At 36.7% G+C, this 13456-nt stretch overlaps 1 pseudogene; it reads right to left on the reverse strand.

The window, feature by feature from the left end:
- Positions 1 to 11991: 11991 nt before the first annotated feature.
- Positions 11992 to 12917, reverse strand: LOC125854847 (trihelix transcription factor ASR3-like; annotated as a pseudogene).
- Between the last annotated feature and the right edge of the window lie 539 nt (positions 12918 to 13456).

The following is a 13456-nucleotide window of genomic DNA, read 5'->3' on the forward strand; positions in this document are numbered from 1 at the left end:
CCAAAGGTGACTCCATTCCCGAAGCTCAAATTTAAGACGTCTAATTAAGGATTAATAAATATTTATTCTTTCCACATCTCTACCACATCGATTGATGATATCTTTGTAGTAGCTACTCTTTCTGTCACTATTGTTCCATAAAAAGCCTAATTTTGTCTGCAATCGATATAAGTATAGTTTATATGTTTGAAGTTATATTAGACATTTTATTTCTTTAACTAGGACGTCTCAAATGTTATGGTATTTTAGTAAAAATATTACATATTATTTTGTAAATCGTTGATCACAACTTTTAAGTATTCATATAATGTAATGTTTTCTCCATCCAATTAAATTATCAACAATTATTTTAATATTCTTAATAATCATATATCATATCATATATATATATAAAATAGAACCTTAGGCTCGCTTACATGACACCACCACAGACCAGAATTTCTTTTTCATATATCATATATCATATATATATATATATAAAAGAGAACCTTAGGCCCACCGACGTGGCGCCATCACAGACCAGAATTTCCTTTTAACTTATTTATTTCCAAAACTAGCCTTTACATTTCATAAAAAGTTGTGACTTTTATGAAAAGTTGTGACTTTTATGAAAAGTTGTGACTTTTAAGAAAAGTTGCAACTTTTATGAAGAGTTGTGACTTTTATGAAAGGTTGTGACGTTTATGACAGGTTGTGACCTTTTCAGAGGATTGTGACATTTCCAAAGAGTTGTGACCTTTCCGATAAGGCACAATAAGTATTTGTTCACACTACCATTTGTTATCTATAAATAGAGGAATTTCCTCTCATTTTAAAACAATGAAAATTTGAACTTCTTCTTATTCTGCACAATTAAATATTCATGTACTTTGCTCCTGTTGAGTGGCTACTGACACCATTGTTTTTGTATCAATACGTTGGTGAATAAAATTGTTCCATCCTAAGAGGATCTAATTCTTTAACCCATGTATTAGAGGGGAATAATTTTCTTAAGGGGACATTGTGCACTTAGTGGACTCGATTTTTTCCTTTCTATTTCATTCTAATTTTACATATCCTGGTATTTTTTTACAGTCATTAATTTATGCTTATAATGCTAATTGTTGTTTTTGAGTACATGTTTTAAACTCTGTTGTTTATGTTTCTGCAAAGTTATTGTCTCCAGTTATATTGAACATACACACATATAGTAGGTATATTCATAGTACAGAAAATAATTATTGTACTCAATTCCAAGAATTCATGTTTTGATATTTTATATAAAATTCTATGACTTAAATTACTACATATAAGCTTACATATTATCTATTTTAACATAGACATGAAGTTTCTTCACTTATCAATTGAATAAATTCATTATGATAATTCAAAAGTTATAATTGCTTTCATGTTCAGGCGTAATTTCTTTTTTGAATTTGTTAATAAGTTTTTTGAATTTTTCTCTGAGACATATATCACAATTGTATAATCTATGCAACTTTAATGTGTTCTTTTCTTACGAAATGTCTTTGTATATATATTCTTATTTTCTTCTTTATTTTTCCTTTTAATGTTGATTAAAGAACAAAGATTTATTATTTCCTGAATAATTCATCCATTAGAGGTTCTTGAGTTATGTGATAATGACAAATAATCAAATTCATGTTGGAATATTGTTAATTTTTTTTTAAGATCCTATTTTTTTATTATTTTTAATAAATGGATATTAGTAAAGGATCATTTGCAAGTTCAATGCAATTATTATTTATGACCACGCGAAGCGCGGGCAAATTACCTAATTAACTTTTAAATCACACTAAATTATTTTCCTAATAAGAAATATTTTCACTAAAAATTGTCATTATGAGGTCGGATCCATAAACTACATATATTTCATAGTGATAACATCTAATTTAGTAAATAATTCACCCTTCTTTAGTTTCATTCCTAAGTAGTTACTGCTAACAACTAATAATTTTCTAATTCAAACTATTCAAAAATTTACAAAATATACTTTTTTCCTACAAATAAGAGTGTCAGACTTTTCTTCTTTTTTTCTTCTATGATTTATAAGGATAGATATTTATTTGAAAGGATCGTATACACTTAGATATGGAGCACAAAATGATTTGAATTTAACTCAATTAATATAAATGGAAATGATAGCATCACAGTAAAATATATATTTTCATTTAATAAATAATTAGTAAAACAATATGTAGTTAATTCATGATCTTCTTGAATGTTTTACATAAAATGAATAAACTTTCAACATTTTTCTTTTCCATGTCATGACCGAAAACTAAAGTCATGATGACACCTACTAAAATACACAAGTAGGTAAGTCAACCCTCGTCCTCACATTAACTATCACGGGCCTAGGGGGCTTAAGGATTGAGCAAGAGCATAATAAGACACGTTTAAGGAAGACACATTGGACATAAGAGAGCACAAACATATATGTGTGTGGGTGGTTGTTGTTCATTTTTTCATACTTCCTTATACTAATTTTTCATTTTATAGCGTTTATAAGAGGAAGACTGTACAATAATGGACATGACTATTGTGAATGGACAAGCATAACTTTAAAAAACTTAGACTTTTTTGTTCGTGATAGTGAAACTTGATTAACTGTAATGATCCTCCATGCCATTTTGGTGTAAATATCATATTTTCATCATTTAGAGCATTCCTATAACGAACCCAAGTGATTTATGACATGTTAAAATTAACAGTTCGGTCAACTAGTCGTTCATTTTGTTTTTACGCAAGTTTATATGCTTTGAAGATTTTGAAACTTGAACGGTTGACTTTGGTCAAAAGTTCAGAAAGACGACCTCAAAATGCAACTATGAGGGTTCCATTAGCTCCGAAACATCAAGTTTGGTCTAGAATGATCTTTTGTGTGGATTCGGAGGCTTCAGGGCAAATTGTAAGCCCCCTTATGAGCTTTGGCTTAAAATGGAGCTTGGGTGTGGGACCCATTTTTTGTCAAGACGACCTTAGTTTGAAGCTTTGACTTCTCAATTAAGTTTGGAATGTTGAATTTGGTGGGGTTGCATATATTGTTTGCATGCATGGCGTTCCGAACCAATCCCGAGCACCCAAGTGAAGTCCAGGGGCTTAGCTAAAACTTTTGTGTCTGATGTTGGTGCCCCCACTTTTGTAGCCCTGGTATGGCATTAGTGGCCAAGGTTCCACTTTAGCAGGCTAAGACATCTAAGTGGCATCCGCTTTAACAGCCTTGGCTCACTTAAGCGGCCAGCACTTTAGCTGGCAAGGCTTCAGTTTAGCGAGCCTGGCCATCTTAGGCCTTGTCGCTTAAGAGACTTTCACTTTAGTGGAAACGGTTTGCTTAAGCGAGGTCCTTTTGTCTTACCCTAGGTGCTTTAGTGGAATTTGTGTATGCTTTTGCAGCACCTGCAACAGTCTTAAGACTTGACACGATCAGCTCTCACATAAAGTTTGTAATTTGATTATAAGAGTTGTGGGACTCTGAATTTGGTGATTCAAGGCTGGGTGTGATTGGGGAATGCGGGGCTATGCGTTAGAGTATTTAGGGAGCATAGGGGAGAATCACTTCGAGGTATTTTCAACCCAAAGGGATTGCCTAGCCCTTGTCTTTAGTTTTAATGATGTTTTATGTTACATGTTATTGTTTGCTACGTTCCGAACTCCAAAATGTGTTCCATTTTGGGACACAAGTTTAGGGAGGTAATGAGGACCTTTTGACAGAGTTGATTTTGGAATTTTTGGTGCGGGTCCCTGATGAGTCCACAAATTGGACTCATTTAGGGCTATATTTTAATAGAAATTGTGTCCTTAAATGCTTATTTTATCTCAATATCTGATGAAAACCCTTAAGTTTCAGGTATTTGAAGTTTGAAGGAAAGCATGGACACTACATCACAAAAAGGAACAAAAGGGCTGTAAAGAACGAAGAAATGAAGGCTTGAGGATCGCCGAGTCCACTTGGCGAGTCGCTGAAGGGTCTTACTTCACCCTTTGTTCCAGTGTGCTGAGCCCTGAAGGAAAGGATCAAGCCGGCGGAAAAAAGGAGCAGTCGGTGCATCACCAAAAAGTTTTGTGAAGTAGTACCATGTCGCCCAATGACCCAAAGCACGGTGATGCTAAAGGCTGGTGCAAGACGGCGGTGAAGTACACCAAAAAGTGAATCGCCGAGTTGATCGGCGATTCCGACTAACGACGCCGAATGATCCGCTTTAGCACAAATCTGTGAAAACTATAAATACTAGTTAGAGTTGTAGTTTTAAGTGTCGAACAATTATTATAATTTTCATATAGAATAGTACTTTTTGATATTTTTGCTCTAAGCTTGCAAAGATTTTGAAGACTTGAAGATCCAAAGGGTTTCATCTTCAAGATTTGGGTTTGGGTCTCTTGGATTCTTCAATTTTGGCCTGTATCAAGACTTAAATCTTCATACCCAGTTGAATGCAAGCTCAATTTGGTATAAATTTCTATCTCTTATACATTAGAGGCTAAAAATCCCAATTCTTGGTGTGTGATTTAGTGAATATGGGTTAAGATAATTGTTGGGTCTTGCTTGCTGATAGTTTAATCGTAGTTTAATTGTGATTTCGCTTAGTGGTTGTGGATGGACTTAATGAGGTTGTATTTGCAAATATAATCTCATATATGTGTTTTTAGCTTGCTCGAGAGAGAGAGAGAGGTCGTAAAACTAAGACCACTAAATTAATGGCCAGTGAGAGTGGGTCAACATGAAGTTTAGCTTGAGAGAGTGAACTCTAGTCCCATGTCCACACACTCAGCTCGAGAGAGTGAGTGGGTTAAGGCGGAGGTTGTTCTTCATGCTGCAAGTGGGTGTCCGAGAGAAACCCGCTTGAAACGGGGTAAGTTGCTCGAGAGAGAGAGCTTATCCCCCTTAAATTCTAGCCTAGTCATAATTATTCTATGAATCTTCTATCGAAAGCATGTACCCAATAATCTAGCTTAACCCGTATTCCCATCACATCCCAAGGATCCCCTCTCATTACTTAGAAACCCTCGTTTATTTTGTTGTTTTTACTTACTAGTGACAACCCCCCCCCCCATTGTTAATTGGCACTATTGTGTCCATCTTTAATTTACAATATTTTTAATCGTTAATTTCTTTAGCTATGACTAGTTAGAACTAAGTTTTATTTTTCTATTATTTCTCAAAACCATTCTCTTAGGAACGATCCCAACCCTTGGTTGGGTTACTAAATTATTGTACGATTGTAGACACTTGCATCGGAAGTTGTGTCTTGATTACGCAAACATCAAAATGGCGCCGCTGCCGGGGAGTGGTGTTATTTGAGAATTTTTAGATTGGTAGGATTTTTGTTTTTCTTAGTTGTAGTTGACTCACTTAATTTTTAGTTTTTTTTTATTGTTAGAGTTTTAAAGCAGGGGAGTTGAACATATTGAGCAGTACTTGTAAGCGAATGGACCTGCCGCCATTAGAAGGGATGATGTTCCGAGATATGATCCTTACTTTTAGGGAATTAGAAGGCGAACAGCTTCATGAGGCATGGCTGAGGTTCAAAGCAATTCTGGGTCAATGTATTACTCACGGAATCCCTGAAAGAGTCATTTTGGAATCTTTCTACTGAAGTCTTAGTATAGGAAACAGAATGATGGCTGATCAAATTGCCTCGGGTAGCCTTGTACGACAACCCTATGTGGAAGCAGCCAAATTTCTAGACAACTTAACTGAGCCAGATCAGGAAATGAAAAAGAGAGATTTCAACTTAATGATCCTGCTAACTCAGTTAGATGAGCTGACAAAGAAAATTGAGGATCTTGAAGTCCAGTGCAACAAGAAAGAGCACTACGTTCCTCTTCATGAACGAAGGAGAATTAAGAACAAGGAGGATGGACAGAACAAAGAAATGCTCACACTTCTACTCCAGAAATCCAGTGAACAACATAGGGTACTGGAGGAGCTCAAGGAGAATATATCGTTGTTGAACCAAATGACGACCTCTCATGCTATACTCATTCAACTACTAGGTTCTCAAATGAATCAAGTGTTGACTGAACTCTATCTGGATTTTAAAGAAGGATTGCCTGCTGAAGCTGAGGCAAACCTCAACATTGGAGTATAAGTGTTAACTTGCGTCGTGCTACGTTAACTAAGGAGTTGTTTGGGAGGCAATCCAAAACCATTAAATGCTTGTAATTTGTTATTTTTGAAATAAAGGTGTGTTGATTTTGTAGGATTAGGCATGAACAGTTTGTGAAAAGTACAGGATGAATTACACAAATCCAATTGGCGAATCGCCGACTAGATCGACGACCCCGACAAAGACCGCCATTTGGATCCTCACCTGGACTGAGGGTCCTGTAAAACTCAGCGAGGTAGATAAACACTCGGCGGATCGCCGAGTAGCGGAGCAAATTCAACTAATGTCACCGAAATGGGTGAGATCTGGATGGTTTTTATAAAGCCACATGTTTAAACTTTCAACCTTTTTCATATTCTTTCACTCTTGATTTTTGCAAAATCGCACCCACTTAGTATTTTCAAAAATTTTGCATCTTATGAGTATTTTAGCTGCTTTAGTAGTGCTTGGATCTGTACTAATCTGCTTCCTAGCATCACAGTCTTGACTTAATCTTCCTAAAAGGTTGGTTCTTCAAACCCTGCATTTAATTGTGATATTTATACTCTCATTGCAAGTAATTTTATCCTATGTCGTGTACTGTGCCTTTCTGATAAATTTAGTCTATTGGACGCGCTGAGTCGAGCTCGCCGAATCACTTGGCGATATGCCGAAAGACCCTACCTCGCCTTTGATTTTATGTTGTACCTAATGTTTGGTTCTGTACCTCTAAACCCTTGCGACCCTGGAACTTTCGGCGAGCTAACCCATGTTCACCGAAAGTCATTGGCGACTTGCCGACTTGCTCGGTGAATCTGTCTGTAGTAAATTTTTTATGTTCTTATGCGAATAGTTGCTAACTTTTTCTCAATGTAATGCAGACATGGACAGACCCAAAGTCTTAGGGAGAAACATGTCACCCCGATATAAGGGTAAGGGAATTAAAATCAATGAAGGTGCAGCTGTATCAAAAGGCAGGGCTACAAAACCTTCCGCAACTGTTAAAAAGGGGAGAAAAAAGGGCAAGGCACCGACATCACCAGAGAGCAACTCTGACAGCAAGGGCATTTATGACACTTATGTCACTGCTTCTGGGAGTAATGATGAACAACAAGAAAGCCAAAACACAGCCTCTGATGATGATGAGCTATTATCACAGAGAACTGAGTTGCGATCTAAAAAACTGAATGATCCATCTAGGATCCGGAAGCCTCCGCTGACCACTCATATTCCTCCAATCCCAGAGCAAGCAATAGTGTTGGCATCACCAATACAGGGTCCTCCTCCCAAGTTAATGAACAAATTGAAGACGGAAGGATTAAGGACAATTCTTGAAGAAAAACGTCTCTCCACGGATGGAGTGATTGATAGGTATGCAGAGATTTTGAGATGTCTGAAACCGCATAACTTCCAAATTTTCACAAACCCCCGTGGCTTGTATGTTTCAAGCTGGGTTAGAGAGTTCTACAGTGTGTACAGTGCATTGATACCACATGGGAAGAAACCAGCAGCCAAATTTGAATAGGTTAACTATGTAGTTGTCAGGTGAAAGAAAGTGCACTACGACCCCCTGCTATAAATGTTGTTCTGGGGTGCAGCGCGACACTCAAGGACAACAGTCAAATCATGATTAGAAAAACGTCACTGGAAAGTATGAAGGCATGGTTGGCCACATTGATATCAGATGGTACACCAAAGTGGATTGAGATTGGGCAAGTTATCGAAAAGAAGGACTTAAATGTGGCGGTAAGATATTGGTTTGGCTTCATCAGTAGCACGATTATGCCTTCACAGAATGAATCTATCCTTCGCCACGCAAAAGCATCCTGCCTAGGTTGTCTCATTAAGGGAACAATAATAAACATGGGTACAATCATTGCTTCAGAAATACTTATGTGTGCAAGGCAGAGCCAGACCTCACTTCCATTCCCAATATTGATCACAAAATTATGCAAACAAGCTCAGGTACCTCGAGATGCCAAGAAGGATATGGAAGTGATGCCCATAGCCTCTACTGATATTCGAAGGATCGAAGCCGAGTACTTTAAGGATCAATCATAAAGGAAGAAGGCAGCATCGATGGAGTTAGGAAACACAGAATCATCATCTGCAGAGGTATCTCTGCCTACTCCGGCCCCTGGGCCTTCAGGCTTCCTTGGCAAAGGCTCCTGCTGCTGGATCTAGTGAAGCTGGATTTTCTGGGATCACTCTGGGCACTGATTCCCAGACAGATGGAGCGACCACTTAGACAGGATCCCCTATTTACCTCCCTCTCTGTCTTTCTTTAATTGACTTGTTCGATACTTTCATTCGTATTTGAGGACAAATGCTTTTGTTTGTGGTGGGGTGAGGCCCACACCTTTTGTGTGCTACTTTTGTTAGTGTTTTGTGCTTATATTTGGGCTGTTCTATTTAAAATTGTATTAATACTACTTTTTTGTGGATGTTTGAGCTTGCGGCCCCTTTTATTTTTAAATTGCAATTGCAAAATGATTTTGACCCCTTCCGAAAAATTTTGAATTTTTCGCACATTTTCGCCACCCTTTATATGTTGTTGAATGTGGTTGTTCCTTGAAAAAATTGAGTCTCGGTTTCAATCAATGCTGATGACTTGAATAGTACTTACAATCGAACGAACATGAATGTACGGCTATGATGAGGCCAAATGAAGTTGCATAGACAATATGTGAACTCTTTACATCTCGTTATGATTTTCCATTTATCAAATCGATTCTCTTGAGATGACCGTTGCACACTAGCGAAAGTGTGGAGTCTTGTTTGACTTAAGTGTCGATGCCTTGTGTGATAAGCTTACCTGGAACCATGCATGACAACACCTAGAATTTGCCTTGTTGGTCTGGTTGACTAAGTAAGACTTTCTCTTAATATGATCTTAGGCAACTTCGAAGAGTGTGAACCAATTTGGCATATACCTCTTTTGTGACCTATCTTGTGAGTTTGTGAATCTCTCTTGAACACCCCTTGAACCTTAACCTTCTTTGGAAGAAACTTGGTGAAAACTAGACCTCTCTTAATCCATTACTTATAATCCTCTTAAATTGTGGTTAATTGAATAGCCAACTTAGGCCAAAAGCCTAAGTTGGGGTTGTGGTTAAAAGAAAAGGGAAAGTTAAGAAGTGCAAGGAAAGTCTCCTTTAACCCATGGTGTTGAGAAAATGGAACCCCTCCATATATAAAAAAAAGAATGAAAAAGAAAGTTGTGTAATAAAGTACCAAAGAAATAGGGTTCCGAACAATCCATGGAAAGTGAATAATAGGATGACTTATGAGCACTAAAGAATACGATGAAGAAAAAGGAAAGAAGTGTTGTGAGCAGCACATTTCATGAGGATAAAAGTCACTGAGACTAAATCACCATACTTTTGCACTCAGCCCCCTTACAAGCCTTGTTAAGACCTTTGTGATCTTGAGAAAGTTGAAAAAAAGGTTGATTGGAAAATACGGGCAAACTTATGGGTGAAAGCATACATTGTGTTCATCTTTGTGAGTGTGAGCGTTATATCTGATTCCTGAACTTTAAATTGATTATACTTTTGCGTGTGAAAATGGAATCATCATTTGTGTGAGGGCATTCGAAGGCTTTTGTTGAGCTTGAACTTGCATTTGAAGCAAGTATTGCGAGCTTGAGAATCTTTGGTAATGGTGAGTCACAATTTAAATCTTTGAGTACACAATTGATCCTTGCATAAGTAAATTGAGTCTTATTGTGTACATTCATAATTGAGTCTTGTGTAGCACTGTTTGAGACATCCTTACTGAACCGTTGAACTTGAGTTTTACTTGAGTNGTGTGAGGGCATTCGAAGGCTTTTGTTGAGCTTGAACTTGCATTTGAAGCAAGTATTGCGAGCTTGAGAATCTTTGGTAATGGTGAGTCACAATTTAAATCTTTGAGTACACAATTGATCCTTGCATAAGTAAATTGAGTCTTATTGTGTACATTCATAATTGAGTCTTGTGTAGCACTGTTTGAGACATCCTTACTGAACCGTTGAACTTGAGTTTTACTTGAGTGCAAGAAAAAGTTTAAGTTGGGAGTGTTGATGAGTCCACAAATTGGACTCATTTACGGCTATATTTTAATAGAAATTGTGTCCTCAAATGCTTTTTTATCTCAATATATGATGAAAACCCTTAAGTTTTAGGTATTTAAAGTTTGAAGAAAAACATGGACACTACGTCGCAAAAAGGAATGAAAAGGCTGAAAAGAACGAAGAAATGAAGGCCTGAGGATCGCCGAGTCCACTTGACGAGTCACCAAAGGGTCTTACTTCGCCTTTTGTTCCAGTGTGCTGAGCCCTGAAGGAAAGGATCAAGCCGGTAGAAAAAGGGAGCAGTCGACGCATCGCCGAAAAGTTCCGCGAAGCAGTACCATGTGACCCAATGACCCAGAACACGACGATGTTAAAGGCTGGTGCAAGACGGCGGTAAAGTACACCAAAAAGCGAATCGCCGAGTTGATCGGTGATTCCGACTAACGACGCCGAATGATCCGCTTTAGCACAAATCTGTGAAAACTATAAATACTAGTTAGAGATGTAGTTTTAAGTGTCGAACAATTATCATAATTTTCATATAGAACAGTACTTTTTGATATTTTTACTCTAGTCCCATGTCCACACACTCAGCTCGAGACAATGAGTGGGTTAAGGTGGAGGTTGTTCTTCATGCGGCAAGTGGGTGTCCGAGAGGAACCCACTTGAAACGGGGTAAGTTGCTCAAGAGAGAGCTTATCCCCTTTAAAGTCTAGCCTAGTCATAATTATTCTGTGAATCTTCTATCGAAAGCATGTACCCAATAATCTAGTTTAACTCGTATTCCCGTCACATCCCAAGGTCCACTCTCATTACTTAGAAACACTCGTTTATTTTGTTGTTTTTACTTACTAGTAACAAAACCCCCCATTGTTAATTGACACTCTTGTGTCCGCCTTTAATTTACAATGTCTTTAGCTGTGACTAGTTAGAGCTAAGTTTTATTTTTCTATTAATTCTCAAAACCACTCTCTTGGGAACGATCCCAACCCTTGGTTGGGTTACTAAACTATTGTACGATCGTAGACACTTGCATCGGAAGTTGTGTCCTGATTACGCAAACATCAGTCCCATATTTCACATTCTTACTCCAATTTAGGTATGTATCTATTATATGTAACTTTAGTGTTTAAACAACTGTATTAATGTTGTGATTCCATTCTTGATAGTGTGGTAGTGTTTAGAGGTTGTTCATAATGGAACTGCTCCTAAGTCATGATTTGGATTGTGTGTGTGTTCTTCCTAAAGGTAGGATATGTCTTCCCTTTCCCCACTATGTTTAAACGAATCATTTTCTCTAGTGTTTTTTGAAATTATCTTAGATTTTTTCCCATAAAAATTAGTTTAGAAAAATATTCAATGTGAGTCAAGTAACATGTTGGTGAGTAATGCACATCAACAAAAACAAATTTAAGCAAGATTTTGTTTTTAATATATTTAAAAACAACATAAAATTATACTAACTATGATTTCTTTCACAATTAAAATATTCAATTTTTAAAACTTTCTTGATGACCTAAATGAGTGAGAAAACACATTTCAACAAAACTTTTGATATTGTATGCCATAGATTAAAGGAATCCCTGCTAATACAATGACAACTAAAAGCGAGATATTATGATTTGTATACAATGTTTCTGCAAATCAAGCAAGCAAGCAAGTAGTGAGATATACAAAGGAGCCTGACTGATTAGAAATTGTGACAAAACACAGAGATACTTGTGTATAAAAAGAATTAAGAAAAAGCAACTATTTCTTTTGTAGTTATGATGTGTTGTTTTTTGCCAACACTAAGCCTTTGAAAGATTAAAAGAACATATTTTGCATCGTAATTAAATGAACTCGGCACTATAACTTATCTGCAATTCTTCCTAAAGCACATGTAAGCTTGTTTAGCACAACTACTAAGTTGTCAACATGGTCCTTTCTTTGCTCCTTATCCTTTTCAGAATCCATATTTTGAGCTTCAAGTTGGGAGCTCACCATTTTTCCGTTCCTTTCCAGCGCTTTTACTAAATTATGTTGGACATTCCTTGCTTTTTCATCATTTGAGTCGTTTCTCTTTCTTTTCCTTCCTTCTTGACCTCTTCCTTTATCAACTCCTCGAGTGATAGTTTGCCTTACACCTGCTTGTGTAGGAGAAACTTGAGAGAGTGGCTGATGTGGTTCCTCTGAAGTTAGCATACGAATAGCATCCTCATTCATTTGTGGTACATCTGAAAACAACCCATCATCCCCTACAACAACACTTCTACCACTATCAAACAAAACTTCTGACGCGGAAGCCAAATCCAACCCTTTTTCATTGCCATTTCCATGATCAAGAATATCAAACACTTGTCTATCAAAAAATCTAGGTAAATTTTTTTCTCTCTTAAAATCATTCCTCATCATCCAAAAGGGTTCTTTTTCTTCTTTAATCTGAGACTCCCACTCTTTAATCTTCTTAAAATCCCCAGCCAGATTACTCCATCTCTTCTGGCATTGAATCGGTCCACAATTCACCCCTTATCTTTTACAGTAGGATGAAACAGAATCCCACTTCGCTTCAACCTGTGTTGAACCCAATTCCATACCTCTGGTTCGAGCTCGATGGATCTGGTCTTCAACCACTTTTTTCCCTGTATGAGAACGAGAATTTCTTGTTTGGTCCAACGAGGGAGCCTCGACACTTTGTTGGCATCATTGACGCCATTGATGGATTGTTGACGGTCGTCAGAGTCGGTACATGGAATTAGGATCAATTGCTTAAGGTTGTTACTTTTTGAAGCCATGTGAGTTAATGGAGAAAAGGAATTATAATCACAGAGTTTCGAGTAGGAGAGGTAGAATGTTTAAATTGTAATGGTAATATTCATCTAATGTTCTTAGCCTTTGGGTATTTATAATAATATTTTGTGTATGAAAACACATTTGTTATTATTTTTATCACATCTTTTCGTGGATATGATTAACTTTTAAATCGCACTAAATTATTTTCCTAAATAAGAAATATTTTGACTAAAATTGACATTATGAGGTCAGATCCATAAACTACATATATTTCAAAGAGATAATATCTAATTTAGTAAATAATTCACCCTTATTTAGTTTTATTCCTAATTAGTAAGTGCTAACAACTAGGAATTTTCTAATTCAAACAATTTTAAATCTTACAAAATATAATTGTTTTTCCTACAAATAAGAGTGTCGGACTTTTCTTCTTTTTTCTTCTCTGATTTATATAGATAGATATTAATTTGAAAGGATCGGATACAATTAGATATGGAGCACAAAATGATTTGAATTTAATTCAATTACTATAAATGGAAGT

The sequence above is a fragment of the Solanum stenotomum genome, chromosome 1, assembly GCF_019186545.1.
Source record: "Solanum stenotomum isolate F172 chromosome 1, ASM1918654v1, whole genome shotgun sequence".
Taxonomy (NCBI): Eukaryota; Viridiplantae; Streptophyta; class Magnoliopsida; order Solanales; family Solanaceae; genus Solanum; species Solanum stenotomum.